At 32.0% G+C, this 6,994-nt stretch overlaps 1 pseudogene; it reads right to left on the bottom strand.

Moving 5' to 3' along the window:
• Window positions 1-5,558: 5,558 nt before the first annotated feature.
• Window positions 5,559-5,669, bottom strand: LOC133695550 (small nucleolar RNA R71; annotated as a pseudogene).
• Window positions 5,670-6,994: the final 1,325 nt, after the last annotated feature.

The raw sequence follows: 6,994 nt of genomic DNA, 5'->3' as shown, positions 1-6,994 counted from the left end.
ACATGAAATCAATTTCAGATTTCATGGCTTCAAGTTATTTTTCATAATCAATATTAGATATTACTTCCATATAGTTAGTAGGCTCATCAAGTATGAGAAACTCATCATCATCAGCTTTCATGAGAAAGCTAATATATTAATGTTGCATGATGTGTCCTATTAGATCTATGAAGCTCTTGTATTTCTTAAGTTTTAAGCTAAACATCAAATGTTATAGCCTTGGGCTCTTGTTCAATTTGGATGTCTATTTCTGGTTCTTGAACTTTATTAAGTTCTATTTTCCTCTCACTGGTCTTTTCAATATCAAATTCTTTCTCTATAAATATAGCATATTTTAATACAAATATTTTTTTCTCAACGGAATGGTAGAAATAATATCCAATAGATTCTTTTGGATATCCTACAAACTTATAATTATTTGACTTAGTTCTTCACTTCTTAGATACTATATGTTTCATATAAGTATTACATCCTCAAATCTTTAAGTATAATAGGTTTGGTTTCTTATCATTTCGTATCTCATTTGAAGTCTTATCAACATATTTTAATGAAACTCTATTTAAAAGTTAAGTAGCAATTTGCAAGGTATAATCTTAGAAAAAAAGGTGGAAGGTCTGCATATCTCATCATGAACCATACCATATCTAATAAGGTACGATTTCTCCTTTCAAAAACTCCATTAAGTTATGGTGTTTCAAGAGGTGTTCATTATGAGAGAATCTCATTATCTTTTAAATAATCTTGAAATACTTGGCTCGAGTATTCACCATCGTGATTCAATCAAAAAATTTAATTACTCTTTCCAGTTTGTTTTTCAACTTCATTTATGAATTCTTTAAACCTTTCAAACTTGTATTTCATTAAATACACATAATCATATCTAGAATGATTATCAGTAAATGTAATGAAATAAATATATCCTCCTATAGCACAAATCGTCATTGGTCATCTATATGTATTAGACCTAACAATTCTATAGACCTTTCACTCTTTCCAGTAAATGATGTTATGGTCATCTTATCTAATAAACAAGCTTCACAAGTTTCATGCAATTCATAATCAAAATGATCAAAATATCCTTCTTTATGTAACTTAGAGATTCTTATTTCATTAATATGATCTAGTCTATAATCTAATAAATATAAAGGATATTGATTATCTAATCTATTCTTCTTGTAGTTTATTTTGAACATGAACATTTCAAAATCAAGTATATACCAACCATTTGTATAATCACCATATCCATAAAAAAAAAACTCTATTATTATAAAAAGAACAATATTTTCTCTCAATAATAAATTTAAATCTATTCAAAGTTACGTAAGAAATGGATATAATGTTTCTAGAAAGTACTAGAACAAAATAAAATGTATCAAGTTCTAGCATCAACCCATTTGACAAAGTAAAATAATAAGTTTCTACAGCTAATGCAACAACATTTGCTTCATTTCCAACTCGTAAATCCACTTCACCTTTATTTAATCTTCTACTTTTCTTTAGCTCCTATATATCATTGCAAACTTAGAAACCACATTTTGTATCCAATACCCAAGAATTACTATGTGAAGTAGAAAGATAGTTTTCAATTATAAACATACCTGAATTAGAAACCTTAATAAGTTTCTTTCCCTCCATAGTTGCAAGATATTCTTTGCAATTCCTTTTTCAATGGCCATCATTACCACAATGTTGACAAATACCCTTATCTTTCTTAATATCCTCGGTAGGCTTCTTTGCTTTAGAGACAACCCTTATTTTTCTTATTATTCTTCTTAGACATTCTAAAAGACTGAACTAAGAGAACAAGGTCATTTTCCTTCTTAAGGGCTCTTTCAACAGTTTTAATCATGTTAAGTAATGCTGGCAATGTACTTTCTAATTTATTTATGTGATAATTCATAATGAATTGTGAAAATCTTTGAGGCAATAACTGCGAGACCAAGTCAACACTTAACTTACAATCTATGACAAAGCTTAATTGGCCTAATTTGTTAATATAGCCAATTATTTTCAAAACAAGGGTGTTCACTAAGGAACCATTTATCATCTTGCAGCGGAACAATTTCTTAGAAGTCTCATGCATCTCAATCTAACTAGTTATATCAAAAATGTATAATCATGGTATAAGCATCCATATTCCCATTTTCTTTGAAGTTCATGTGTCATGTTGGCTAACATCACACATGTAGTTTACTCACCACCATCAATATGATGTTGATACGCATTCTTAACTTCCTCATCAGGGGTCAGAGGAATTGGATTTTCAAGAACATATAACATGATTTCTTGCTTGAGAACAATCCTCGAATTAAAGTACCAATCCAAAATATTTGGTCTAGTCAATTTGTTAGCATCAAGTATGTTGTATAAGGATATATTACTATTCATATTAATCTATCAACCTATTGAAGTAAAGATAACGAATATTTATTTCATGCATATATATTTAAATCTAAGTTCAAATAAGATCTTTAATCTTAACTTGGCCTCCCACTATTATTTTGCAACTTAATAGCTCTCATTATTAATTTGGGACATCATGCTTAAATCTCATAGTGGTCTAGGATTCTATATAATTTATATGACCTTAAGTAACTCAACAAATCAAAATAAATAAAATTAGATAGATAGCATAGCTTATTAATCACATCTTTATATAATTCCTAGATCAGTTAGGTGACAACTCTTTTTCTAAACATAATACCACTGCAAACCTTTTGAAACCATTCAACTCCTCTCTCAAAAATCCCTACCAAAACATCTAGCCTGAAATTATAAATATATTCATGTTGGCCTAGTCCAAGTCGGGATAAAACCCCTTATGAAAGAAGGATTAAACACCTCTATTCTAGCTGTCCTCCGTGATGCTAGATTTCAAAACTTCCAGGACTCCCTCCTCAGTTCTATTGAGTCTAGCCTTTGTAGTGGGCCGGTATCATTTGACTGTTATCCAAACATAACCATATCCCTCAAAGACAAAAATATCTTGCAGAGTATGCTACAAATATACCAAAACCTGTCTATACAAATGATTAGTACTTAAAAGTGCATTCTTATTAAGGCTTTATATCATCGTATTGCACTAAAGTATCGTTAAATTCCCTAACTAAAGCATGTTTTATAATAACAAGTCTAATAATATAATATGTCTTTAATTTATGGTAAATGCTTGTTTTGAATGCAGGTATATCTTATAATTCAAAGGATTGATTGATGTGATTAACTATTGAAAGTGAAGAGACAAAAGGAGGACTAGGCTAGGAGAAGAGATGCTGGTTCAATTCCAAACTGGGACACCATTCGGTTATTTGATCATAACTGGAGTTGTAGAACTCGGATTTAGGTCCACTTTATATGGATGGAAAGATAAGACATAGACCTAAAACTTTCATGAAGGGTCCAAGACTCAATTCTGCCGTTTTCAAGTTCAAATCTTAGCAACAACGGAGAAGTCGGAACCTGTCCTGCAACTCAAACACTGTTCGGTTTTCAGCTCATATCTTGAGTTCTAGAAGTCCAAATGAGCTCTGGTTTTTTTTGCTGGAAAGCTGAGACAATTTCCCATAGATTTCATGAAACAAAGGGCTCAAATTCTGATGTTAGCAATGACATTTTGGCCAGCCAACAATATCAAAAATCTGCCAACAATATCAAGAACCAGCAGCCAACAATGTAAAAAACCAGCCACCAAATCAATGGTTGCCTACCAATCAATAGTTCTGAATCTTAGCCTATAAAAGGAGGCATTTGCCATGTATTTAGTCATATTATTTTTCAGATCAAAATCATCTTCTTGCTTTCTCTCTTTATATCTTTGTAATGTTCAAGTTTTCTTTCATGTTATATTAATCTCTTGTTTATGCCTTTTCATTTCCTTTCATATACTTAGTTAACTTATATCATAATCATGTTCTTATCTTGTTTATTTATGTTTTTCTTCTTCATTATGTTTAGCTAAGTTAATTATGTCAAGGTGAAAATGTTTTACTAATGGTGTTAGAATAAGGTATAATATAAATTCAACATGGACTTTAATGTTTATATCCAAGATAAATTGTTATTAGCATGTCTTATCTTTTTATCTTACTAATTCTTAATACCTTGCTTGTTAAATGGTTAATCTAGATTTATGTTGTATAACACTTGGTACATCGAATGCTTGATCCTTCATAGTTTTCGGCCGACATCGTTGTTATGATAGGAACTTGATTTGTTGTTAACATAAGCTAGCAACATGAATGCCTGATGATATTTATAAGTATGGTGTTACTTAGACAAGATAATTAATATGATCATGTTAATACTTTATAATGAGCCATTAATGATAAATCATCCGATTAGAACCTCCTTTGTGTGTGGTTTCTAGTTGAGTAATAAAAAGAGTTTATATTATATTTATTTGAAATACCATTAGTGAATCCTCTAACCTTGACATTTGTTTTTATCATTGTTTAATCCTTACATTAATCTTCCATCTCAAAGTTCACATTAATTTCTTCCTCTTCTTCTTTTTATTACTACTACTACTACTACTATTATTATTATTATTATTTACATTCTTGTTATATGTTATGTACGTTAAGTATGCTCTGTGTTTGATCAAGGATCCTGACATTGTTGGTCTTGCCTTGTTCATTCGCATCAGAAATCTGTTTATATTATATAATATATCTCTTTGATCTTTTCATAAAATCAGTATATAGGCTGGAAACCTGTGACCCGATCTTTTAGATCATTCTCAGGTATAACAACGCCACGTACTGAGTATTATTATTATTATTATTATTACTATTATTACTATTATTGTTATTGTTGTTGTTGTTGTTGTTGTATTGTTATTTATAATTTATACAATTAACCTCTCTGTGGTTCGACCCCGGTCTTGCCGGGTTATTTATTACTTTGACACTCCTGCACTTGGGATAAGACATCAATCTTTTGGTCGTGACAAGTTTTTGGCGCCGTTGCCGGGGAGGTAAGTATTGTATAAATTTTATATTTCTTTTATATTTCTTTTGTTTTTTTTTTACTTTTATTTGTTTTTCTAATTTTGTTCCTTTTCTTTTTCTTTTCTTTTGCACTTGCATGAGAGTTTGGACACGTACATTAAGTGGTAGACTTTCTAGGAAATCCTCAATTTCTTTAGAAAACATGGCCGAAGAAGATAACCAGTCAATTCATAATGAGAATAATGAGAATAATCATGTGAGAACACTTAGAGATCACATGAATCCAACAAGAACAAGTGCACCATCATGTATAGTTTTTCCTCCTGATGCTTCTCATTTTAATTTTAAGCCAGGTATTATTCAACTTTTACCCACTTTTCATGGCTTAGAATTAGAAAATCCATATTTGCATTTAAGAGAATTTGAAGAAGTTTGTAACACCTATAATGACTTAAATTGTAGCATGAACACCATCAGATTAAAGCTTTTTCCTTTTTCATTAAAAGATAAAGCTAAAACATGGCTACAAAATATTAGGTCAGGATCCATTCGTGCTTGGGATGAAATGCAACAACAATTTTTAAAGAAGTTTTTTCCGTCTCACAGAACAAACTCTTTCAAAAGACAAATCACCACTTTCACTCAAAAACCAGGAGAAACATTTTACAAGTGTTGGGATAGATATAAAGACTTGCTTAATACCTGTCCTCATCATGGTTTTGAAACATGGAGATTGGTCTCACAATTTTATGAAGGGTTAACACCTAAAGATAGGCAAATGGTGGAATTGATGTGCAATGGAACTTTTGAAGATAAAGACCCTGATGAAGCAATGGAGTACCTAGACTTGCTAGCTGAAAATGCTCAAAATTGGGACACCACAGGTACGTGTGAGGCACCAGGTAAAACTCAACCTCATACATCTAATGGAGGCATGTACAACCTTAGGGAAGATCATGACCTCCAAGCCAAATTTGCATCTTTAGCTAGAAAAGTTGAGGCACTAGAATTAAAAAAGAGTGGTCAAATAAAATCTGTTTAAGAAATTGTGTGTCAAATTTGTGAAACTAATGAACACTCAACCAATGATTGTCCAACTTTGCCTTCTTTTAAGGAATGTCTCCATGAACAAGCCAATGCTTTAAATAGTTTCCAAAGGCCAAGTCATAACCCATACTCACAAACGTACAACCCTGGTTGGAGAAATCACCCAAATTTCAGTTGGAAGAGTGGTAACAATAATGCACAAACTTCACAGCCACCATTTCAAGCACAACATAATTTTCAAAATTCTCATGGATATGCACCTCCTTATATTCCCCCTCCTAGAAGAAATCTTGAGGAAACACTGCATGCATTCATTGAAAAGCAAGAGACAATCAACACTCAAAATGCTCAAACCATGGCAGATCTAAAAGATACTCTTGCAAAGTTCACATCTGCTCTTAGTTTTCAGGAGAAAGGTAAGTTTCCATCTCAACCCCAGCAAAATCCCAAAGGGCAATACAATTCAAGTGCAAGTGGTTCTGGAAGCCAACATATGGATCAAGTCAAATCAGTCACTACTCTCCGCAGTGGTAAGGTTATTGAAAAACCCGTTCTTGAACCTTGTGAGAAAGAAGATGAGTTAGTCTCTGAGGGTAAGGAAAGGGTTGAACCTGAACACTGCAAGGAGGAGACTGATTCCCCACCAGCACTTCCATTTCCTCATGCCATGACCAAACAAAGGAAAGTCAATCACAATTCTGAAATCTTTGAAACTTTCAAACAGGTAAGGATCAATATACCTTTGTTAGATGCTATTAAACAGGTACCGTCTTATGCTAAATTTTTGAAAGATCTGTGCACTGTGAAGAGAAAACTGAATGTGAAAAAGAAAGCCTTTTTAGCCGAACAAGTAAGTGCCATTCTTCAGAATGATAATGCTTTGAAATATAAAGACCCTGGTTGTCCTACAATTTCTTGCTTTATTGGAGAACATAAAATTGATAGAGCTTTACTTGATCTTGGAGCTAGTGTGAATTTACTTCCATATTCGGTTTTTC

The sequence above is a fragment of the Populus nigra genome, chromosome 5, assembly GCF_951802175.1.
Source record: "Populus nigra chromosome 5, ddPopNigr1.1, whole genome shotgun sequence".
Classification (NCBI taxonomy): Eukaryota; Viridiplantae; Streptophyta; class Magnoliopsida; order Malpighiales; family Salicaceae; genus Populus; species Populus nigra.
Note: the sequence above shows the minus strand (reverse complement) of the source record. Positions and strands in the feature narration are given on the sequence as shown.